Consider the following 26,663-nt stretch of genomic DNA (forward strand, 5'->3'; position numbering starts at 1 on the left):
CTTTCTATATTTCTCAATATTTCATAATTTTAATATATGATATTTAATATCGACCTTTCATTTACATTTTTTCTTTTTTTATTATACTTTAAGTTCTAGTGTACACGTGCACAACGTGCAGGTTTATTACATAGTTATACACGTGCCATGTTGGTTTGCTGTACCCATCAACTCATCATTTACATTAAGTATTTCTCCTAATGCTATCCCTCCTCCAGCCTCCCTCTCCCTAACAGGCCCTGGTGTGTGATGTTCCCCACCCTGTGTCCATGTGTTCTCATTGTTGAACTCCCACTTATGAGTGAGAATATGCAGTGTTTGATTTTCTGTCCTTGTGATAGTTTGCTGAGAATGATGGTTTCCAGCTTCATCCATGTCCCTGCAAAGGACATGAACTCATCCTTTTTTTATGGCTGCATAGTATTCCATGGTGTATATGTGCCACATTTTCTTTATCCAGTCTATCATTGATGGACATTTGGATTGGTTCCAAGTCTTTGCTATTGTGAATAGTGCCACAATAAACATATGTGTGCATATGTCTTTACAGTAGCATGATTTATAATCCTTTGGGTATATACTCAGTAATGGGATTGCTGGGTCAAATGGTATTTCTAGTTCTAGATCCTTGAGGAATCGCCACACTGTCTTCCACAATGGCCGAACTAATTTACACTCCCACCAACCATGTAAAATTGTTCCTGTTTCTCCACATACTCTCCAGCATCTGTTGTTTCCTGACTTTTTAATGATCACCATTCTAACTGGCGTGAGATGGTATCTCATTGTGGTTTTGATTTGCATTTCTCTGATGACCAGTGAGGATGAGTATTTTTTCATGTGTCTGTTGGCTGCATAAATGTCTTCTTTTGAGAAGTGTCTGTTCATGTACTTTGCCTACTTTTTGATGGGGTTGTTTGTTTTTTTCTTGTAAATTTGTTTAAGCTCCTTGCAGATTCTAGATAGTAGCCCTTTGTCAGTTGGGTAGATTGCAAAAATATTTTCCCATTCTGTAAGTTGACTGTTCACTCTGATGATAGTTTCTTTTGCTGTGCAGAAGCTCTTTAGTTAAATTAGATCCCATTTGTCAATTTTGGCTTTTGTTGCCATTGCTTTTGGCGTTTTAGTTGTGAAGTCTTTGCCCATGTCTATGTCCTGAATGGTATTGCCTAGGTTTTCTTCTAGGGCTTTTATGGTTTTAGGTCTTACATTTAGGTCTTTACTCCATCTTGAGTTAATTTTTGTATAAGGAGTTAATTTTTGGTATCAATTTTAATATGTGATATTTAATATCAACCTTTCATTTACTTTTTTTCTTAATTATTTAATAATGGCATTGGTAACGTTATGGAAGGGAGATGTATCTTTAAATGCTCATTTTAATCCATGCTGTTCCTAAGTCTTATATACATTACCCACATTACCAAATTTTCTTAATTTTATTTCTATTGAGTGTCTGTAATATTCTACATATATGTGCAGCAGCTTCATTTTCAAATTTTTTTATTAATTTTATTTTTTATTAATAAAATATCTTTAATATTCTTATTTCTCTATATATTTGTAAACAAATATGTCTCTTCCAAATTTTATGTTGAAAATTTATATCTTTCTGATTGCATAGATTAAAAGTATCAAAACGAAATAAGCATCATGTGAAATGTTGTTCAGTTTCAAAATAACTGAGCATCATGTGAATGTCTTGAATATTTTCTGTTCCTGTGTCTTCTTTACTACTTTCTTTTCTATTAGATGAATATTCTCTAGTGTAGCATTTTAATTCCTTTAATAATTATATTTTTAAAATTATTTTCTTAGTGGTTTCTCTAGGGTTTACAATAATAATCTTAACTTACCTAAATCTACCTCAGCACCATATTAATATAATCTAGTGACACGTAGAAACTTTGCTTCTATATAGTTTCAATTGCTCATTATTTTTATGCTTTGTTATTAGTGATTAATAGAAAACCAAAGATGTTCAAAGTCCTTCCAATCTGGCAGTATTCTATTGCTAAACTCTATAGGATTTGTAGAATTTTATTTTATTTTTTTTTGAGATGGAGTCTTGCTCTGTCACCCAGGCTGGAGTGCAGTGGCGCGATCTTGGCTCACTGCAAGCTCCACCTCCCAAGTTCAAGCCATTCTTCACCTCAGCCTCCCGAGTAGCTGGGACTACAGACACCTGCCACCACGCCCAGCTAATTTTTTGGTATCTTTAGTAGAGATGGGGTTTCACCGTGTTAGCCAGGATGGTCTCAATCTCCTGACCTTGTAATCCGCCCACCTCGGCCTCCCAAAGTGCTGGGATTACAAGTGTGCGCCACCGCACCCGGCCGGCAAAGGACTTTTAAGAAATTTTTTTGCCTTACCTTGCTGAAAGTCCGAAGTTTTTCTATATTTCTACATTTAATAATAAGTCTGATGTTCAAATAATCTCATCAGAAAGCTTCTTTCTTTGGCATTGACTTCATTCTCAAGTAGGACATCAATCAGTATCTTCAGGCTTGCAAAAAACAGTTTATTATCTCTGTGGGGGTGGGGGAATCCCCAATAGGACCAGTTGAGGTCCCTGCATCTGTGGTTTTTGTCCTAGATTAGATTACATGAACATCTTAGAACCAACATTGGAGCCAGGAAAATGAATTGCTCTGAGTGACCTTGTTGGGAACATGTTACCCAACTGAACTCAAGTGTGCCTGCTTAAGGCAGTAAAGCCAAACATGGTCATTGGTATTGAAGTGACAGAAACTGAGACATTTATTGGAGAGCACCAAGTAAGGAGAGTTGGACAGATAATGTTTAAGACCCAAACTCCCATATGGCTTATAAGATAAGGGCTTTTAAAGATTGAGAGGCAGAGGTTACAGGCAAAGTTATAAGTCAACATACAGGGGCTACACGTTGTTTTGACCTAAAATGGTGAGACATCTCAAAGCGAGGAACCACAGGTCCACAGGTTATAGGTGGATTTAGATTTTTTGATTTGAGATTGGTTATGGAAGTGAAACTTTGTCTAAAAATTTGGAATTAGCAGAAGATAATTTTTGCTCTGGCTCATGAGAGTGACTTTTTTGGGCCTCCACAGGAAGAAATTTAGAACAAAGGAAAGTGGTCAGAGTTTAGTCTTCAGTTCTCTCTTATTTGAGGTCTATGTGTCAGCACATAAAGACATAAACCTCCTTATCTGAGATATGTGTTTGGTGGGGGTCTGGGTTTTTTGAAAAACAGCTCAGGGACGTATGTTAAGATGTTGTCTTCAGTTTTTATAGGGAATTATTCTTGTGACTCTGTTATTTTTTGGCTATTATTTTAAGCTACTGTTATCTTTTTGTTATTTATTTTGTGGGGCTTGCTAGGTGTCTGGAATTTCCTTTGAAAAAATTCGAGATTTTTTTTTTTTTTTTTAATTTTCGTGTTTGGGAGGGGATACCTAGCACCCTCCTAAGAGGGGTCCCTGTTTCATTTCAATGTCTACCATAATTGTGGATTAGGAGTGGTGCAAGCTGTCTGAATTACGGGGGTTAAGAATGGGAAGAAATGCTTTCCCAAAAAATTGGAATTATTACTTACACGAAGAATGAATGAGTCCTTGTAAGACAAAATCAACAGATGTGATCTATGTATAAGCTTATATTATTATTTAATACATAAACCAGGAAACTTTTGAGAGTGAAAGTTTTAACAAAAACTATTTTTTAAGAGGCATTAGTCATCACAATAAGTGAGTCTTAAACTTATACTGACTTGTAAAACAGAAGAACTAGATGAAACTGACATACAACACAAAATAAGTTCCTATTGAATATCAACAGTTCAGACCCATATATTCCAAGTTAAAATAAAACAAACTGATATAACAGGACTTAATGTGTTCCAAAGCCCACTGACTGGTTGAGCAACTTGAGTAGTTTACAAATTCTCACCAATCTCTGCTAGATCTTCCTTACTAACTTTTTCCCTAAAACAACTCTATATGACTAACCTCAACCTTCAAATTCCCTAAAACAACTCTATATGACTAACCTCAATCTTCAAATTCCCTAAAACCACTCTATATGACTAACTGCAACCTCAAATTCCTCTTTTGAGACACTTCTGAGACTCTGCCAAAGCAGTGCTCTTCTACGTTCAACACATTTAATAAATTCGGCTTCATATGGTCAACAGCTTTCACTAATGGTCTTTGTAAGGAGACTTCATGATGCCCAGGAAAGTGCCTAGACTTTTAAAGTGAAAACATGGAGTTTGGTGTGGCTGAAGCTGAGTGAATAAGAAGGAGTATAGTGGGAAATAATGTGAGAAGGTAAGAGGCGCACACCATGGAAAGACTTATTGGCCATTTTAAGGATTGATGTTATTCTAAATGAAAAGTGAGTCACTGAAAGATTTTGAGAAGAGAAATGATACGCATTTACTTCATGTCAAAGGTCTTGCTCTAGCTGTTAAGCTGGGAATAGAAAATAGGAGGACAAACGTAGAAGAAAGTTGGCCAGTTAAAAAGCTATTGAAATAATCAAGGCAAGAGATAGTGGTAGCTCAGCTAATGTGATAGCGGTAGAGACAGTGAAAAAATATCAGACTTTGGGTATATTTTCTAAGTGTGGACCAATGGGATTTACTAATGAGCAATGAGCTAGATGTGGGAATAAGAGAAAAAGAAGAGTCAGGGATGATTCCAAAGTTTATGACCACAGCAACTAGAAGGATAAAATTGCCACTTTCTTCTTGGTAAAGGCTGGCACATTACAGGCTTGTGAGAGAATTTGAGTAAATCGGTTTTGGACATTACTATGGGAAAAATTGTGGTCTTCTCAAAATTCATGTTGTGAACACCTAGCCCCCCACATAAATTGTAAATTTACGTGGATATAGGGCCTTGAAAGAGATAATTAAGTTAAAATGAAGTGATTGGGATGGGCCCTAATCCAATGACTGGTGTCATAGATGAGGATATTAGGACACAGACACACGGAGAGAAGGCAGCCATCTACAAGCCAAAAAGAGAGGTCTCAGAAGAAATCAACCCTACTGATACCTTGATCTTGAATTTCTAGTTTCCAGAATTGTGAGAAAAATGAATTTCTATTGTTTAATCCACCCAGACTGTGTTGCTTTATTATGGCAGCCCTAGAAAACTTGGGAGTCATTGTCATACAGAGGGTATTTAAGGATATTAAACTGGGTGAGATTACCAGGAGAATGACTGCAGATAAAGAATAGAAGGAATCCAAGAAACAAGCCCTGCAAAATTTCACTTTTAGAGGCTGGAGATAAGAACAAAAATGTCTCAACAAAAGAAACTGGGAAAGAATGACCAGTCAGGAAATTAACAGATTGAAATATCCTGGAAACCAAGTCAATAAATTGTTTTCTATACAAAGGAGTAATTAATTGTTTTAAGTGCCCCTGATTGTGCAACAGTTTGAAGATTGTGAATTTTTAATTATATTCAGAAATGTGGAGATCATCAGTGACACCATCAAGGAACCTTTGATGAAATAGGAGAGGAAGTAAAAGTCTAATTAAAATAGATTTAAAGTGGAGAATGAGAGATGTGGAGTTGAGACTAATTTATCTTTTTGTTTTATTATGTGCCTAGCACAGAAGTCTCATTGAATCTATACACTAGATCTTTTAAAAATAAGTGTTTTTATCTGATTTCCAAATCTGCTAAGTTGAAGCACAGAACCTTCATGGAAGTGATCTTTTAAAATACCTTGAGAAGTTCCCTGCTGAGTTTCTCAGAAACCTTTCAAAACGTTAGTCATGATATGCTTTTATAGAGAAATTTACTTGTAGAGTAGCATCCCTATCAATAATGTAATATAAGAATGTGCTTCAAATTTTGTTTACTATAAAGAAGTAATAACTTCTTTAGAGAACTATTTACTGTTTTTCATTTGATACTTTAATGGATTTCCTCAGAGCACAAATAAATTACATTAAATAATTTCAACTGAAGAATTGTTTATATAAATTAGATTTACTAGTAAATCCTATTAATATGCCTTTTTATATCAAGACATAAAGGCATTGTTTTAGAGATACAGACTTTCAAGAGAATGAAAACATTATCTAATGCCATATGGAACTTTTCTGTAACCTAGTAGCTTTAACTACATTAGGTTGTATCTGTTGGTTATTTAGTACATTTTAATAGCAATCTGAATAGTGACATTTTGGTTAATGCAATTTTCAGCTGATAACAAGTAGGTATTCTGTGGTTTATTTTTAAACTTTTTTTCTTAGAAGTTATTAACTCATTATTTAAAACATTTTTTATTTTTTAAATAAACATAGTACACATATATATTTAGGAGGTACACAAGTGATATTTTGATATATACAATGTGCAGTGACCAAATCAGGGCAATACACATATCTGGCACCTAAAACAGTAATCATTTCTCTGTGTTGGGAACATTCAATATCCTCTCTTCTAGCTATCTGAAAATATATAATAAATTATTGTTAACTATAGTCAGCCTCTAGTGCTATAGAACACTAGAACTTATTCCTCCTATCTAATTGTAACTTTATATTCCTTAACAAATCTATCCCTACCCTCTCCTCAGTCCCACTTTCTCAGTCTCTAGTAAACATTAGTCTACTGTTTACTTCTGTGAGAGCAACATTTTTAGCTTCTGCATATGAGTGAGAACGTGGTTTTCTCACTTTCTGTTTCTAGCTTATTTTACTTAACATAATGATCTCTAGGTTCATCCATGTTGCTGTGCATTTCATTCTTCCCCACGGCTAAATAGTATTCTATTGGGCATATATGCCATATTGTCTTTATCCATTCATCTGTTGATGGACGCAGGTTGATTCCATATCTTAGCTATTGTCAGTTGTGCTGTAACAAACATGGGAGTGCAGATATCTCTTCAATACACTGATTTCCTTTTCTTTGGATATACACCCAGTGGTAGAATTGCTGGATCATATGATAGTTCTAATTGTAGTTTTTTGAGGAAATTCCATATCATTCTCCATAATGGCTGTACCAGTTTACATTCCCTCCAGTAGTATGTAAGAGTTCCTTTTTCTCCACATGCTCACTAGCATTTTTTGTTGTTGTTGTTGTTTTGTTTTGTCTTTTTGGTAATAGCCATTTTAACTGGGGTGAGATGATATCTCATTGTGGTTTTGTTTGCATTTCCCTGAATGAAATGTTGTTAGGCATTTAAAAGATAAATTTGTTGTCCATTTGTATGTCTTCTTTTGAGAAATGTCTGCTCAGATTGCTTGTTCATTTTTAACTGAATTATTTGTTTGTTTGTTTTGCTGTTGAGTTGCTTGTGTTTCTCATATATTCTGGATATTAATTCCTTGTTGGATAAAAAGTTTGTAAATATTTTCTCCCATCCTTAAGTTGTCTTTTCATTCTGTTGATTGTTTCTTTTGGTGTGCAGAAACCTTTTAGTTTGATACAATTTCATTTGTCTATAAAATTAATGCTTAAGAGATGATTGCAAACTGAAGATGTTTCTAATATTTAAGAGCAAAAAGAGGCTATATGGTAGATGTTATTAATGTGTCTTCACATTTATTCATACATTAAACATGTTTTCCTAAGTTCCTCTTTTGGGCCCTACATTATGCTGGCTATTGTAAATAAATAGGCTAAGCAAACAGGCATGGTCCCTACCTCACAGACCATGTAATCTAATGGAAGAGAAGACTAACAAATAACCAAACAATACATAACTAAAATTTGTGATAAGCTGTACCATAGTGATAATATTAGGAGTATAATTCCTAAGGTCAAATAATAAAAATGTAATTGCTACTTGGGAAACATTTTATGAGAGAAACTATAAAAAGACTTTAGTGGTCTGTAGAATGTAAAGGAAAATACTTTAGATGGCATGATCAAGAAAAATCAGAGATGATAATTAATTTGAGATATGGATGATAAGAGGAAACCCTTTAAGCAAAGAGTGGAAGACAGAGTGCTCCTAGCAAAGTCTTGAGTTAAAAAAGAGATTAGAAGCTGAAAAAGAACAGGAGCTCTCACTCACTAAGTGAGTGAGAGCTCATGTGGTTTGAAGTAAAATTATAAAGACAGGGAGAAAGATGATCTTTTTTGGCCTTGTAGGATTTCATGCTAAGCCCAATGGGAGACCTTCTAAAGGTTTTAAACAAAGAAAAATAATGTTTTAGAAAGGTCACTCTGCTTTCTGTGTGAAAAATGAATCAGAAAAGCACAGTCAAGGAGACTGGATGGAAGGCTCCAGAAATATTCTAAAGTAAGAAAGGGATTGTGTGGAAGAAATGGTTGTAGAAGTAAGTAGTGGACTGAGCAAATATTGGAAATAGAATTAAATGGACTTACTGATAAATTAGATATAGGGGATGTGGCAGTACACTTCCATAGGAATTACAAAATCTTCCACTGAAGAATCCCATATTTTGTGTGCCTCTCCAATGAACTGCAGAACAGTTCTTTGCTCTTCTAGAAATACGTCTAAATAAATGAAAGCACTATTTATGATGTTGATGCTTGTTTCCCAGTTATTATGTGCTCACATTCAAAATTCCTTAAAGCATAAAAGTAGAATTAAATATACAACTGAGAAATAAGGATATATCCTATTAGTCAAAAAGGAAAAGAATGCCGAATAGGAACTCTCTATAAAACACACACACATGCAAACAAAACAGACCCCTTTAGAATGCAACTCTTAAAACATTTTTTTTTTTCACTCACAAGAAAAAATATATTACCTCAACTTAGAGTTTATTGTGTAAATCATTCATCATAGTGGCCCAAATGAAAGTCATGGCCTTCTTATAAGTAGAATCACTATTAAAAATCTCTTCTTGGATTTCAGATGTGCCAAACTAGTTTAAATATATTTAAAGCTTATATTCATGCTGTTGTATTGTAAAAAGAAAGAGTATTTCTTATTGCTTACTTTGGAATTTCATTCTAGCTAAGACAGCATAGTTGAAATCAAGGAAAAAGAAAGTTTTACTTAGTCAATAAAACTGCATTTTAGCTTATTTTTAAGGACATTTTTCTTCAATTAAAGATTGAAGAGAATAAATTAGTAATTCTCTCATTTCTCTCTCTCTTTGAAAGAAAATAAAAAAAAGCATCCCCTTTCAAGAAAATGGTGTAGGAAGGCAAAATGAATATAACTGGTGCCATTCGCTTTAGTTTTGTCTTTAAATAGAATTCTTATTCAAGGAGAAAGATCTTTCTGGAAATCTGAGAACTAAATCAGTACAATTTATTCAAACGTTATATGACTTTTTTAAAATACCGTAACCCAATGGAGAATCTAATTTTGTCTTTCTTTCTTTTCCTTTCCTTTCCTTCTTTCTTTTTCTTTCCCTTTCTTTCTTTCCTTTCTTTCTTTCTTTTTCTTTCTCTCTTTCTTTCTTTCTTTCTTTCTTTCTTTCTTTCTTTCTTTCTTTCTTTCTTTCTTTCTTTCTTTCTTTCTTCTCTCTCTCTTTCTTTCTTTTCTTTCTTTCTTTCTTTTTGACAGAGTCTTGCTCTGTCACCTAGGCTGGAGTACAATGGTGAGACTCAGCTCACTGCAACCTCCACCTCTCGGGTTCAAGTGATTCTCCTGCCTCAGCCCCCCGAGTAGCTGGGATTACAGGCATGAACCATCATGGCTGGCTAATTTTTGTATTTTTAGTAGAGACGGGATTTGGCCAGGCTTGTCTCAGACTCCTGACCTCGTGATCCGCCCGCCTCGGCCTCCCAAAGTGCTGGGATTACAGGCATGAGCCACCGCACCTGGCCCTGTCTTTCGTTTAAAAATTTGATTTTATTGAAAATAGTTTTAAATTTATTCTCAACTCATTCTCCACAAAACTTAGACTATATATAGAGCAGTTGATGACACAGAGATTTTAAAATGGCAGAGAAATAGGTGTTTATTCTAGGAAGTCTGGTGCACATTTCAAAATACCAGAAATAATTTGTGAGAGAAGTAAAGAAAATTTATTTTAAAAACTTGTTTCTGAGTGCATAAAAAAATGTCTTCATAAAGACACACATCACAGTGGCATTCTTGTTCACCATTATTTTAACTTTTCTAAATAAAAAACAGAACAATGTATTTTTTAAAAAGTGCCAGAGCAGCAGAGGATTTGAAATAACAGATTAGATATTATTTCATTTAATACATTTTTTAGAGGCAGCTAATTCTTTTGCTGAGTTGGGGAGATGGGAGAATTGGGGGGGAAGGCGGAGTGAGGGTAGAGGTTAAGAGGGAGGGGCCTTAACCTTAAATGGAAGAAAGGGAAACAGGATTGTTTTTACATCAAACTTCTCTGAAACTGTAAAGTTTCAAACTTAGACATCATCATTACTCCAGAAGGTCATGGAAAGGCAAAGCATAGTTGAGCTAAACTAGCTGTGATCTCCAATAAGACTACCAATATTGTGTAAATAACACCTAGTTGACAATGAGTTGGAAGATCAGTATCATGAGTAGGTGTCAATCACAGGTCAGGTTAGGATACCCAGAGAGGTTATGGTTTAGTCATCATCGAAGCATACTAGGTACATAGTCCCAAGCTCTACAGGGCTTCCAAAGCATTTAGGTAAAGAGGAGACCAGCCTAGGAGCAAGCCCATCTCAATTCAATGTGATTACCTCTTATAGTAGCTCTGTTCCCCAGTAACAGAGGTCAAATTCTTATCTTTCATTTTCCCAAACAGCAGGAGCTGCAGCAACTGCTTAACACTTGTTAGAAATACAAACTCTTGGATCCCAGCCCAGACCTAAATCAGAAACTCTGGGGCTTAGGTCCCAGCAGTCTGTGTTTTAACAAATCCTCCAGGTGATTGTGATGCAAGCTAAAGTTTGAGAAACACACAAGAAGAGTTTTCAACCTTGACAGCCTTAAAAAAATACCGATTCGTGAGTCCCAACCTCAGAGTTTTTAATTATTCTTAGGTGCAGCCAGGGCATTGCAATTTTTAAAATCTCTTGAAAGGTTTCTAGTGTTCAACAGGGTGGAGAATCATTGACAAAAGCAAGATTTGAGTCTCCAAAGGGGCATGTCACCTCAATGGGGCTGGCCTTCTAGATCATTGTAAGCAAGTCTTTCTTTACCCACATAGCCCACACTCACTTCGAAAACGTAATATTGCTACAAAAACTGTGCAGAATTAAACTCTGAAATACTGTGTAATTTCTTACAGACCCAAAAAAGGAAGGTGGCAGCAAATGTCACAGGTTCCTCAAAACTCTTTCTGAGTAAGGATTTTCTCTTCTTCTCCTTTTTTCTTTTCGCAGAGAATGTGACTCATTCCTGTCTATTCTTGGTGTCCACATTTAAGTTCATTAATAGGTTTTCTCACATGGTGGCTTTGTGACTTTGTGGACTTCAGGGAGTCACTTTCCAGTCATATTCTATTATATATCTAGGAAACCTGGCACTAGATAAAATGATTCATCCTTCTAATTTTTGACTTAAAATATTAAATTACACTATAGTCTGTGGTGTTCTGTGACACCCATTTCCTCTCAGTGGTGACTGTGACTGTCAGCTTTTACATCCCTTATCTTTGTTCATACTGTCCTATATATCTACAGAAAGAATATAAATTTATATATATATATATATATAGTTTTAAATTGTCACAGTTCTACTTCTAATGCTTCATTCAGTTGATGAAAATTACCAGGTTTTATTGATCATTTTCATGATGAATGACTCAGCCATTTGTACAGATGCTTTGTTTCAAAAACACTTGTGGAAATGCCATTTTGAGATACTGAGATGGCAAGCAGATATTCAGAAGTATAACGGGTCATGTGTATATATAGCAGTGGCTTCTCTGGACCTTCCAGTGGATGTTTTGAGACAAGATAAATAATCCTTTGTCACTTGGATCATTAGTTCCCTTAAAAAATCAGTTCCCTTAAAAAAAAGTACAGTTTAGTGGCTGGGGAGTATAGATTATGGAGCCAAACTGTATGAGTGAAGTGTGAAGCCCAGCTCTGTTGTCTACTACATGTAGTCTACTACATATAGTGTGATCTCAGATAAGCTATTTAATCATTTAATGCCTCTATTTTCCATCTTTAAACTGGGAATGAAAATTATATATTCTCAGTTATGAAAGTCTTGTGGATTAAGCCAGTTAACATATGTAAAGCACTTAGAACAAGGCTTTTCACATATTAAGATCTCAATACATCTTATTGTGTGTGTAAAGATCTTGCTATTCTCAGATTCAGATTCACGAATCTAAGTTTTGAAAAGTTGTTGTCACTGAATAGTATGAGACAAAACATGAACTCAAATTAGATTGCAATCATCTTTATATCTTGGAGAAAATTTTAAAGAAATGTGATAAAACTCCTTGCTTTTCACTGCTGTATCAAAGCTCGGCTGATTTGTTCCTCTGGGGACCAGTCACTGGGATTCCTCCATGCTCTCCACTAAATCCCATACAGATGTGATGCTCCCACAAGGCAGCAAGAAAGGAGAGGGCAAACAAAAGTATACAGTTTTGCCTCAGATTTTAAGTGCTGGTTATGGACAGAGTCATTACTAGAGTGGAAATTTAAATAACAACAGTAATAATTGAGAATCACCTGTCCAACAAGAACAAAAATTCATGGTTGCAATTACATCCAAAGCATCAAGCCCATCTAATTATATGGAGTGCTGAAAATAATGAAAACACATTTCTTGCATGGCTTATAGCTCATAAAGCATTCTTTTTATAATAATAATGCATTTTATTTGTAGAATGTATTATGCTTTACAAATTATTTTTAAATATTATTTCATTTCACTCACCCAACGGCAATGTGAAGCTAAAAATAAATGTCTTATACACAGAGCAAAGGACAATACCAGGACTAGACATCATACCCTCTGAGTTCTAGCCACCTTTTCAACTGAGTGCATTCATGTCATCAATTCTGGTGCTCCATAAAACCTTAATTCTAGACATATGTAGAAATTTTTGGATAACCAGTCCACATTAACATTAGTAGTTTTATATTACACAGCATATGCCTTTTTTATCATTTACAATTTGCTATTAAATAGTATATACAAAATACTCTGATGGTCTGAACTACTCTACTAGAACATCGGGAAGATAATTTGTATTGTACAAACGGATTTTTTTTAAAGTTTTTGTTTCTAACATTTTTTGAAGTATCTTCAGTAGTTACATACATTTTGCGGGAGAAAAGCATTGCTCTTAGAAGGAAAAGCATTGGAAACTTACAGAGGATAATGGAAAACAATTGACTACACACTTCCCTCCAGAGTAACTACAATAAGTCAATTATACTGAATATATGTGTATGTATATTCATATATTAATATATATAGAATAAAATGTATGTGTGTATATATGTATCTTTAGATATTTCTTACATATTCTAATATGGTACTTATTGCTTCTGTATACATTCTTAAAAGAAGGAATCTTAAAACAACTGCAATTTGGGTTTTCAGTTAATTTTGTATTGGCTTACTAATTAAATAACTATAGCATTTGAAGAGAGAGGCAGAGTATGGAAAAGTAATGTTTTCTTTATAAGTATGTTGTAGGAAAAGCCAAAGAAACATAAGAAGAAGACCATGTAAAAGATTAGGAACATGTACCATATCAAGCTATTTTTGTGACTGACTGATTGGGACCAAAGAATCAGATCACATCCATGTGGATATGGGAGGACAGAGCTGCCTTTAGGAGAACAAACATTTTCACTTTCAGTTCTACTGGGAAGAGGTTATTTGTGAGGAAGGATTAAATGGACAGAATTTAAACTATGAATGTCAAGTAAAGAAGTGGGGGAAAAAACTTAGTGTCTTTGAGCAGAGTATTGTCCAGTTATTATTATTATTAATTATTATTATTATTATTATTATTATTTTGAGACAGAGTCTTGTTCTGTCATCCAGGCTGGAGTGCAATGGTGCAATCTCAGCTCACTGCAACCTCCACCTCCTGGGTTCAAGCAATTCTCCTGCCTCAGCCTCCCAAGTAGCTGGGATTACAGGCACCCACCACCACACCCGGCTAATTTTATTTGTCTTATTTAGTAGAGACGACGTTTTGCCATGTTGGCCAGCCTGGTCTTGAACTCCTGACCTCAGGTGATCCACCTGCATCGGCCTCCCAAAGTGCTCGGATTACAGGCGTGAGCCACCACACCCAGCCTGTCCAGTTATTATTAATAGGAGTAGAGAGACCTAATGTCACTGGGGATGGTGGTGAATTTCTCCTAGCTATTTAGAAAGGCTGGGATACTAACAAGTGTTTGTTCAGGTAAGGGGGCCTGTGGATGTTTGGGCACTAGTCAAGTAGTAGGGATGGTCACCAGTAGGAGAGAGCTTTGACCAACAGAAACAAAGCTATCAGCATGGCAGAAAAATGCGGAAATGGGACTGAAACACCAAAGGTCTTATTTGTAGGCTCAGGAAAGAAAAGTCCCTGGAAAACACTCAGAGTTAGCTTAAGCACATTTTGATGAGGACTACATTTTGTTACTAGGATATTTCACTGGTAATTTGGCTATATTTTAAATAAATGAGACCTTTGTTTTCATATGTTTGTAGAACTGTGCCATAGGGATTTTAGATGTTAGAGTCATGCTTCCCAAAAGAAGCAAGGTAACAACTCCTCTCGGTTTCAGTGAGCTTTATAAGTCTAGCAGGGCAAATGACATCTTTTAAATTAGCTTTCTTAGAATATAGGGCTCCAGTTGTACATAACCATTTTATCCACTTTTGAAATGATTAGCAAAAAATATAGCATGTATGCTCCTCTTCAACTTATGTTTAGTATTGTTGTGTATTCACTGTAACAAACAAAAGAATATTAGAGGCGAGAATTCAAGGCCTACATAATTAAGTTACTTATTCAGAGTTTAAAATTAGTTAAACTAATTTTTTTTTTTTTTTTTTTGAGACGAGTCTCACTCTGTCATCCAGGCTGGAGTGTAGCAGTGTGATCTAGGCTCATTGCAACCTCTACCTTTTGGATTCAAGCAATTCTCCTGCCTCAGCCTCCCAAGTGGTTGAGATTATAGGCATGCACCACCAGGCCCAGCTAATTTTTTTTATTTATTTTTAGTAGAGATGGGGTTTTACCATGTTGGCCAGGCTGGTCTCAAACTCCTGACCTCAAGTGATATGCCCACCTTAGCCTCCCAAAGTGCTGGGATTACAGGTGTGAGCCACCACGCCTGGCCACTTAAACTAAATGTTAATTAAAACACTCTATCTTAGAAAAAAGTGGTATAAAGAATTTGTTATTTAATTTTGTGACTCTTCACTAACATAAAATAATTCTAAATTAGTCACTAGGACATTTTGTCATTATTGAAATAGATAATCACTGCAATTTACAAGATTTTCCTGCTGGACATGTTTGAACAGACAAGAAAATATATCTTCAAAATAAGTCTTAGTTTTATTTTTCGTAGGCTTAAGTTAGGGAGAAGGGAGCGAGTAACCTGTACCATTATTAACTGGGACAGGCAGGGAGATGCCTAGATTGGCTTTTGGACTGATGTAGCCTAGAAGTCTTCTAGGGGTTTCTCACACACACTGGGGTATCTCTGGATGATTGAGTCCTTTCTATACTTTATAGGGTATTCTCAGGCAATCTAGGTCAAATCGAATATCTGAAGTATAACACAAATTCTTAAAGGAAATTCAACCACAATCTAATCAGATTCCTGGTCTTCATTTCCTAATACCATCCCCTTGAAGACTAAAATGCTAGGAAAACCTGATATATACTAATCTTTCTTACTTCTCTGCCTCCTTACCTCCCTCCCTTCCTTTTTTTGCTTCTTTCCTTCCTTCCCCTCTCTGCCCTCTACCCTCCTTTTTTTCCTTCTACAAGACTTTATTTATTGAGTAGCCACAGTGTCCTTAGATTGCTCTGGACAGATTCAACTAAATAAATTACATAATGCATGTCACCAAGATGCCTGAATTGTCATACTAAATGACAATATTTCAACACAAAATATATCAAAAGAAAGTATGTATTAAAATAACAAATGAGTGGCATGTAAAGTTATCTCTAAAGTCTGCCATTTTCTCTGCATCCATACTGTTAACCTTAATTTATAATAGTATCTTCTGTAACATGAAATACTTCAAATAGTCTTTTAAACCATTTTGTCTACCTCAAAGTTGAATTCTTATCAAATAATTTTCTATCCTTCTATTAGATGGCTTTAAAAATACTTAAATAATAGTGGTTAGAATTTATTCTGCATTTACTTGGTACCAGGTAAGTTATCTTAAAAAACTCTAAGATGGAGTACTATTGTCATTTTCATTTTCAGACACAGCCTGACACGTAAAGTTAAACATTTGGCCAAATTCACCCTAAAACTAGGGAAGCTGGGGAGCAAGCCCAGGTTGCCTGACTCAGGGGCCTTTACTTTAACTGATCTCTACAGTGCTTCAAATTTAATTTTAAGTTCTACTGCTTCAAACAAAAGCAGCCCGATTTACAGAATGGTTCCCATTGTCTGTCCTTTCAAAGCCCAAATCCTTTTCATGGCTCACAATTAAATGACATCTGATTTATCCCTGGTTTACACACTCTGGTCCCTGCTTTACTCCCAGGTCTCATCTTATTTCTCTCTCATTCCAATTCCATGAACTAAATGCAGATCTGAAATGTTAGCTTCTGCCTGGGAGCTTTTGTGAATACTGTTTGCTCTAACATTCTTATCCATATTTTACAATGGCTAACAATTACTCATTATTTAGGGCTCATTTAGAGCATTGGATTTTTCTCTCTAGGGTCTGCCCTTTTACTGGAGTGCATTTTCTGCCCTAAGTTTAGCAAAGTCCTCCTGTAGCACCACAGTGTCCTGAGTCTGCACTGTCATACCACTCAAGTTAGCTTATTTGTTATTAAGGTCAATGTCCATCATTAACACCAGATTTTTGCTTCTATGGGCATCCAAAGAGAATTAGAAACTAACCCTAAAGGAGATTGCAACTATATAGATAACAAAAAATAAAATTTTGTACTAAGTGATTTTTCAAATTTTTCAGAAAAATACTGTGACATTAAATATGCCTATGAATGGGTAAGACTCATTCCAGTTTCAGAAAAATTAAAATGTGAAAAAATACATTTTAGATTTTAAAAATATGGAGTCATAAATAGTTGCCAAATGTTCAGGACACATTCTGAAAGTTTTTTTTTTTTTAATCTTTTAATTGTGATAGTAGCCACAACCATAATGACAAAGATGCAGGCTTAGATATTTAGGAGGTAAATAGATATTTCAGAGGTAAAAAAATCAAGCCCAAATTTCCATATATGTGGTATACATTTTTCTACAAATGTGTACTGCTATTAACATCCTGTTCTAAGCTATTTATCTATTTTCTTTTTTAAAAACAGTGATAAATAAGATATAAAAATACAGATGCCTGAGAATGTTGCTGACATTAGTAACCTCTAGCATTGGAGTTTTACAAAGTGCGCAGAGGAAAGGAGATGAAGCTTCAAGTTCAGAACAGACATAAAGCGTATTTAGGAAAAAAAAGGAGCAGAAAAAAATATGCCCACGATAATCGATACTTAAGTGTTGTGGCTTCTGCTGTGACTTAAAATAAATAAATAGATAGATACATACATACATATACATCTACCCTTGAAAGGTAAAACCAAGTCTTGGCTTCACATGGGTTAGGGTTCACTTTATATGTCACACACATTGTAGGAGAGCCTAAGCTGAAATATGAACCTAAGATTGTCCAGGATTGGTAGAGTCCTGGGGTTCCAAGGATTGGTTCCAGGACTCTTGTGGATACCAAAATTCTTAGAAGTCCCTCATATGAAATGATGTTGCGTTTGTATATAACCTGCACATATCTCCCATATATTTCAAAATCTTCTTTAGATTACCTATAATACCCAATACAATGCAAATGCTATCAACATCGTTGTTACACTGTAATTTTATTTGTATCTTTATTGTTGTATTGTTATTTTTATTAATTTTCTTTGAATATTTTCAGTCTACTGTTAGTGTCATCCATGGATGTAGAACCTGTGGATGTGAAGGTCTGACTGTGTTAGTTTGCTAGGGTCGCTGTGACAGAATACCACAAACTGTGTGGCTTTAACAACAGAAACTTATTTTCTCACTTTCTGAAGGCGGAAGTCCAAGACTAAAGTGTTAGCATGTTTGTGTCCTCCTGAGATATCTTTTCTTGGCTTGTAGACAGCTGTCTTCTTGCTGTGTCCTCACATGGCCTAGAGAATACATGTACAAACCCTTAGCGTATCTTTATCTTCTTATAGAAGCACCAGTCATATCAGATTAGGACCCTACTCACATGACCTCATTTAATCTTAATTGCATCTTTGAAGTCCTTCTTTTCAAAGATAGTCACACTGGGGATTAGGGATTCAACAAATACATTTAGAGGCGACACAATTCACTTCACAATAAAGTACATATAATTCTTCTTTGAAATAAACTAACTTCAGCACAGGCTTTAAAAATATCCATGAATTTACATCAGGCAGTTGAATAAGCTCTCCAATAAAAAGAGCTGCAAAACACCTAAGGAAACAAACCGAGTGAGTATGAGCAGAAACAATAAATGTCAAAATAGTTATCCTAAAGATTTTACAGATGAGAAGATAGGACATATTTAGAATATATAAAAAAAAAATTTAGTCAAAATAGGTAAACTTTAAAAGGAATGAAAATAGCAGCAAAAAACAAGTGAGTATAAGCAAAATAGACTTTTTTTTAGTTTACATGATAATTTCAAACTTCTAAAAATTATAAAGACAAAAATAATACAAGGAACACCTCTATAATATTTTCCTAGATTTGTCTATTAATATTTTATACTATCTTGCATATACAAATGTAGCTCGATGATGTTACATCTCAATAAACCCATCATAAGCCAAAAATATTGTAAATCAAAATGCATTTAATACTCTGATAAACCCATTGTACATTGAAAAAAAAGTGAATTGAACCATCATAAGCCTAGATGCTCCTTGATCTATGATGGGGTTTTATCGACTTTTCTGAGTTCACTTGATAAACTCATAGTAAAGTTGAAAAATCATAAGTCAAAACCATCTTAAGTTGAGAACCATTTGCATGTGTATATATCATGAAAATAAATAAATTATATATATATGACAAGTGAGGGAAACACAGTATATGTTTCCATAATGATTAAAAATTGCTAGTATTTTTTAACCCATGAATCTTTAGATTCTAAAGCTTAAAGAGTTTTAAAAAGGATAAGTGAAATTTGTTGGTAGGAATTTTAGTGAAATTTCAGGCCACCAAAAAACTTAAAAGCTGAATGAGTAGAACTATCATCAACAACAACAAAAAAACCCTGACAATTTGAATTGCAGGGGATTCCTCAACATCAACCATGAAAATCAGAAGACAGTAGAACAACTTCCTTTGAATTCAGAGGGAAAGTAATTGCTAATCTATAACTTTGTTCCCAGATAAACATCCATTTAGAATGAGGGCAAATAAAAACATTTTCAGATGAAAGAAACAACGATAATTAAAACAAAAATCTTTCCAGAGATATTCCTGGTAACAGTACTTTACTATAGACACTTATAAAGAATACAATTAAGAATGGAGGAAAATAATCCCAGAAGGAGGACCTGAAGTATGAGAAGTAGATGGTAAAATGTTGACAAACATGAGTTTAAACCTAAATAAATATTGACTGTAAAAAAAGAACCATTTGTAGGTAATAAAAAGCAAGGCAGAACTAAAATACTGTATAGCAGCTTTATGTGAGATGGAAAAGGACTCCTGTAATGACTGGAATAATGAAAAAGGTATGAAAGAAGAGACCAAGGGCTACAATAAAAATGAAACAGTGGACAATACCAGATGTGAATATAAATGCATATAGATACAAATTATAGATTACTACCAAATTATATTAATGCAGTTTAAAGGTGGAAAAACATGATCTCCCAAAGGATGCAGAAAAAAAAATCATTCAGCCAAATTCAGCACCCATTTGTGAAATATATATATATATATATGTGTGTGTGTATGTGTGTATATATACATACATTTTTTTTTTTTTTTTTTTTTTTTTGAGACGGAATCATGCTCTTTCACCCAGGCTGGAGTGCAGTGGTGCTATCTCGGCTCACTGCAAGCTCCACCTCCCGGGTTCACGCCATTTTCCTGCCTCAGCCTCCCCAGGTGCCCGCCACCACGCCCGCCTAATTTTTTGTATTTTTAGTAGAGACGGGGTTTCACCGAGTTAGCCAGGATGGTCTCGATCTCTTGACCTTGTGATCCACCCGCCTCGGCCTCCCAAAGTGCTGGGATTACAGGCGTGAGCCACCGTGCCCGGCCGTGAACTATATTTTTAAAATCGATATATAATAATTGTACATATTTATGGGGTGACATGATATTTTGATACCCCCATAAAATGTGTAATAATCAAATCTGAGTAGAATATCCATCGCTTCAAATATTTATCATTTCTTTTTGTTGTGAACATTTCAACTTTCCTAGCTATTTTGAAATATAAAATAAATTATTAACTATAGTCACCTTACCGTGTTATCGAACACTAGAACTTATTTCTTCTATTTAATTGTATGTTTGCATCCATTAACCAACCTCTCTTCACCTTCCTCCCATCATGGTTCATAGCCTCTGGTAACCATCATTCTCCTCTCTACCTCCTTGAGATCAACTTCTTAGGCTTCCACATATGAGTGAGAACATGTGATATTGTTTTTTTGTGCCTGCCTTATTTCACTAATATGACCTCCAGTTCCAACCGTGTTGCTGCAAATGACAGAAATTCGTTGTTTATGGGTGAATAGCATTCCAGTAAATATAGATACCACATTTTCTTTATCCATTCATCCATTGATGGACACTTAGGTTGATACTATATCTTAGCTATTGTGAACAATGCTGCAATAATCATGGGTATTCTTTTGATATACTGATTTCCTTTTCAGTAAATACCTAGCAGCGGGATTGCTGGATCGTATGATAGTTCTATTTTTAGCATTTGGAAAACCTTCATACTCTTTTTCATTATGGGTGTACTAATTTACATTCTCTCTAAGAGTGTATCAGAGTTCCCTTTCGCCATATCCTTACCAGCATCTGTTATTTTTTGTCTTTTTGATAATAGACATTCTAACTGGGGTGAGATGGCATCTTGTGGTTTTGATTTGTATTTCTCCGATGATTAGTGATGTTAAGCATTTTTTATATACCTGTTGGTCATTAGTACATCTTCTTTTGAGAAATGTCTATTCTTGATCTGTTGTTGAATTTAGTTTGCTGGTATTGTATTGAGTACTTTTGCATCAATGTTCACCAGGGATATTAATATGTAGCTTTTTTGTTGTGCCCTTGTCATAGTTTGGATATCAGGATAATGCTGACCTTGCAGAATGAGTTAAGAAGATTCCCTCCTCTTCAATTTTCTTTTTCTTTCTTTCTTTTCTTTCTTTCTTTCATTTCTTTCTTTCTTTTCTTTCTTTCTTTTCTTTTCTTTCTTTCTTTCTTTCTCTTTCTTTCTTTCCTTCTTTCTTTCTCTCTTTTTTTTTAATAGTTTGAGAAGGATTAGTGCTAGTTCTTTAAAAATTTGGTAGAATTCAGCAGCAAAGCCATCTGGTCCTGGGCTTTTCTTTTGTGGAAGACGTTTTATTACTGATTCCATCTTCTTACTTGTTATTGGTCTGTTTAGGTTTTCTGATTCTTCCTGATTCAATCTTGGTAGGTTTTATGTGTCCAGGAATTTATTCATTTTCTCCAAATTTTCTAATTTATCAATTATAGCTGTTCATAGTAGTCTCTAATGATGTTTTGTATCCTGTGTTTTGTATCAGTTGTGATATCTCCTTTTTAATTTCTGAATGTATTTATTTGGGTCTCTCTTTTTTTTTTCTCCTTTTCTAGTCTAACTAGTGGTTTACTGATTTTGCTTTTCTTTTTAAAAAAACAACCTTTTGTTTTATTGATGCTTTGTACTGGTTTTTAAGTCTCTATTTTGTTTAATTATGCTTTAATCTTTATTATTTGTCTCTGAGTAATTTGGGGTTTGGTTTGTTGTATTTCTAGTTCCTTGAGGTGCATCATTAGGTTGTTTATTTAACATCTTTCTAATTTTTTTTATGTAGCTGTTTATTGCTATAAATTTTCCTCTCAGCACTGCTTTTGCTGTATTCCATAGGTTTTGGTATGTTGTATTTCAATTTTTATTTGTTTCAATAAATTTTTAAATTTTCTTCTTAATTTGTTTTTTGACTTAATGATTGTTGCTATGAGCTTGGATGTTTGTCCCTACCAAAAATCATGTTGAAATATGATCCCCAATGTTGGAAGCAGGCCTAATAAAAGGCATTTGCGTCATTGAGTGGATTCCTCATGAATAGACTAATGCCCTCCCTTGGGGGTTGAGTGAAGGATTAGTTATCATTCTGTTAGTTCCTGTGATAGCTGGTTGTTAAAAAGATCTTGGTGCCTCCCTCTCACCCTCTTGCTTCCTGATTTGTCATGTGATCTCTGCACATGCTGGCTCCTCTTCACTTTCTGCAATGGGTGAAAGTAGCCTGACGCCCTCAGTAGACACAGATACCTAATCTTGAACTTTTACAAACATCAGAAACATGAGCCAAGTAAATCTTTTTTTCTTACAAATTATCCAATCTCAGATATTCCTTTATAGCAACGCAAAATAGACTAAGATAGTTGTTCAGGAGTATGTTGTTTAATTTCCACGTATTTGTACAGTTTCCAAAGTCTCTTCTCTTATTGATTTCTAGTTCTTTTTTCACTGTGATCTGAGAGATACTTGATATGATTTAAATTTTTAAATATGTGTTAAAATTTGTTAAGACTTGTTTTGTGGCCAACATATGGTCTATCTTGGAAAATGTTCCATGTGCTAATGAGAAGAATGTGTATTTGGTAGTTGTTGGATGAAATGCTCTGTAAGTGTCTGTTAGGTCCATTTGGTCTAAAATACAGTTTAAATCCAATGTTTCTTTGTTAATTTTCTGTCGGAATAATCTGTCCTGTGTTAAGAATGTGGTGCTGAAATCTCCAACTATTATCGTATTGGAGTCTCTCTCTCTTTTCAGATATAATATTAGCTTTATATATATGGGTGCTCTGTTGTTAGGTGCATATATATTTAGAATTCTTATATCCCTTTGCTGAATTGATTCATTTATCATTATATAATGATTTTATTTGTCTCTTTTTACACTTGGTGATTTGTCTGTTTTTTCTGATATAAGTATAGCTACTCCTGCTCACTTTGGGTTTCCATTTGTGTGGAATGTTTTATCTATCCCCTTCACTTTCAAGTCTATATGCGTCTTTAGAGTTGAAGTGAGTTATTGTAGGCAGCACAGAGTTGAACTATGGTTTTTATCCTTTAATTCAGTTTATACATTTTAGATGGGGGATTCAATCTATTTACCTTCAAGATTACTGTTGATAGGTGAGGACTTATTCCTGACATTTTGTTAATTGCTTTCTATCTATTTTGTATATCCTTTCTTTTTTTTACTTTCTCTCTCATTGTGAGTATATTTTCTGTAGTGGCAACATTTGGCTCTTTTCTCTTTTTCATTTGTGTCTTTTCTTTGCCAGTGAGTTTTATACTTGTGTTTTCATGATGGTAGATATTATTCTTTCACTTCCAGATGTAGGTCTCCTTTAAGAATTTCTTGTAAAGCCAGTCTAATGGTAATGAATTCCTTCCATTTTTATTATTTGTTTGGAAAAGACTTTATTTCTCTTTCATTTTTGAAGGACAACTTTACTGCGTATAGTATTCTTGACTAGCGATTTTTTTTCAGCACTTTGAATATATCATCTCATCCTCTTTGGACCTATAAAGTTTTTACTGAGAAATCCAGTGTTAGTATGATAGAGATTCCCTTATATGTGACTTGAATCTTTTCTCTTGCTGTTTTAAAAATTCTTTCTTTGTCTTTGACTTTTGGAAGTTTGACTTCTGTGCCTTGGAGAAGATGTTTTTGAGTTGAATCTATTTGGGGACATTTGAGTTTCCTGTATCTAAATGTCTTCCTAGACTTGGGAAGTTTTCAGCTCCAATTTTATTAAACAGATTTTCTGTGCTTTAAATTGTCTCTTCTCTTTCTGGAAATCTCAGAATTCAAAAATTTGGGTGCTTTATGGTACCCTATATGTCATATAGGCTTTCTGCATCCTTTTTTTTCTTTTCTTTTTGGTCTTACTGGGTTATTTCAAAATGGCTGTCGTGAAGTTTATAAAGCCTTTCTGCTTGATCTAGTCTATTGTTGAAGCACTCAATTGCATTTTTATTTTATTTATTGAATTATTTAATTCCAGGATTTCTGGGTTTTCATTTTTTAAAAAATAACTTCTGTTGAATTTCTCATTCATATCATAAATTAGTTTTCTGATTTATTTGCATTTTTTATCTGTTTTCTCTTGTGTCTCACTAAGTTTCTTTAATATTATTATTTTGATTTATTTTTCAGACATTTCATAACTTTCCTTTTTGGAGGAAATTTGTTACTGGTGAATTATTGTGTTCTTTTGGAAGTGTTATGTTTCCTGGCTTTTTCATATTTGTGGTGTCCTTCTGTAGATATTTGTGCATCTAGTGTAACAGTTGCTTCTCTCATTGTTTATGGATTGGCTTTCTTAGGAAAATATTTTTTTTTCTATAGATGGATTTGTAGTGTTGGTTGGGTAGGGTGCTTTGGCTTTGATTCTGTGTGGAGGCAATAGTGTAGTATCCATATGATTTCTTCAGCTGTAATCAGCATGAGTGGTGTCTGTGAGTTCCTCAGTGGCTTGCACTGCACTTGTTAGAGGAGGCCGTTGTTAGGTTTTGCTGGGGATGGGAATGCCAGGCAGGCTGGCAATTGGGCACCATTGGTAGCAGTGGTGAGCAGGAAGGCCTGTCCTGAGGACCCCAGATGGCATGTGCAGATGCTTATAGTGGTAGGTGAGGTGGATCAATCACCAGGCCCCCAAATGTTCTGTTCAGATGCCAGTGACAGTGGGTGAGGCAGGCCTGTTCTCAGGCTCCTGAATGGTTTGTATAGGCACTAGCAGTAGTGGACAGAATGGGTCAATCTTTGTGTCCCCAGATGCCGTGTGTGAAAGCTGGTGGCAGCATCAGCAGGTAGTATGGGCTTGCCTCAGGCCCTGATGATGTGTGGAGGTGCAGGCTGTGGCAGGTGGGTAGGACTGATTCCCAGACCTACAAACAATATGGTTGGGCACAGGAAGCAATGGGTGAGGTAGACTTGTCCTCAGGCCCCAGGTATTAAGCACAGGTGCTGGCAGTGATGACAGTGGACCTGGCAACCCTGTCCTCAGACACCCTGAGGGTGTATGTTAATGGCAGTGGCAGCAAGTGGGGTGAGTCAATTCCTAGGCCCCCATAAGATTTGTGTAGGTGCCAGCAGGTGGAGTGGCCTCTCTTCAGACCTCCCAGTGGTGTGGTATGGGCACCAGTGGCAGTGGGTTGATGTCCAGGCCCCCAGATGGCACATTTGTGTTCAGAAAGTAGTGGTCATGGCAAGCTTGTCCTCAGGCTCTGGATGAAATCTGTAGGCCTGGCAATGTCAGCTGTGGGCAGGGTGGGCTTGTCATCAGGACCCTGGAAGGTGCATGCAGGCACAGGTTATTGCAGATTGAGTAAGTAGATTTCCAGGGCCCTGGAAAACATGTGCAGAGACTGATGGTAGCAAGTGGGGCAGGCCTATCCTCAGGCCTCCAAACGGTGTGCGTGGAAGCCAACAGTGGCAGGTGAGGTAGGTTGATCTCCATTGCCCCCAGATGACATGCACCAGATGACATGGCACCAGTGGTAGCCAGGGCAGATCTCTCCTCAGTAACTCAGCTCTTTAAAGCATTTTCCTCATTCCCTGCCCTGCTCTCATGCTCAGGGCCAGAATCTGCCAAAGAGGTGCATGCAAATCATGACACCAGGAGCTGCCATGGGGATTCACGATGTTGCTGTGGTGTGCGCCCACCTGCTCTGGCCAGTGCAGCCAGGATATCTGAGTCATCCAGTGCTTCACACTAAGAGTCAAAGATTTGGCCGGGCACAGAAGCTCATGCCTGTAATGCCAGCACTCTGGGAGGCCGAGGTGGGAGGATTGCCTGAGCTCAGGAGTTCGTGACCAGCCTGGGCAACATGGTGAAACCCCAACTCTACTAAAATAATAATAATAATAAAATTAGCTGGGTATGGAGGAGTGTACCTGTAATCCCAGCTAGTTTGGGAGGCTGAGGCAGGAGAACTGCTTGAACCTGGGAAGCAGAGGTTGCAGTGAGCCGAGATCATGCCACTGCACTCTGGCCTGGGTTACAGTGAGACTCCGTCTAAAAAAAAAAAAAAAAAGAGTCAAAGGGTTCCTTTTTTTTAGTAAACTAAAACTTATGAGTTAAATATTTATTTCCCAAAGTCGTAGGTTTTTGAAATCCTAACTCCCAGTATCTCAGAATGTGAACCTAATTTGGAAATAAGGTTATTGCAGATGTAATTATAAAAGTTCAGATGAGATCCTACTGGAGAAGGGTAGGTCCTTAGTGCAATATAACAGATGTCCTTATAGGAAGAGGAGAAGAAACACAGAAACAGAGACACACAGAGAGAAAACAGTCATAT

The 26,663-nt window shown here is 35.7% G+C and overlaps 1 protein-coding gene across 2 annotated transcripts in view; it reads left to right on the forward strand.

Annotated features, from left to right (window-relative positions):
• The first annotated feature begins 4,139 nt into the window (after positions 1-4,139).
• HCRTR2 (hypocretin receptor 2) overlaps positions 4,140-26,663 on the forward strand; it is a 254,837-nt gene continuing 232,313 nt past the window's right edge. For both annotated transcript variants that reach the window (XM_054492660.2, XM_063665690.1), the window contains exon 1: positions 4,140-4,306. The gene's annotated coding sequence lies outside the window, so the exon portion shown is untranslated. The remainder of the gene's footprint in view (positions 4,307-26,663) is intronic.

Source organism: Pongo pygmaeus, chromosome 5, assembly GCF_028885625.2.
Source record: "Pongo pygmaeus isolate AG05252 chromosome 5, NHGRI_mPonPyg2-v2.0_pri, whole genome shotgun sequence".
NCBI classification, from domain to species: Eukaryota; Metazoa; Chordata; class Mammalia; order Primates; family Hominidae; genus Pongo; species Pongo pygmaeus.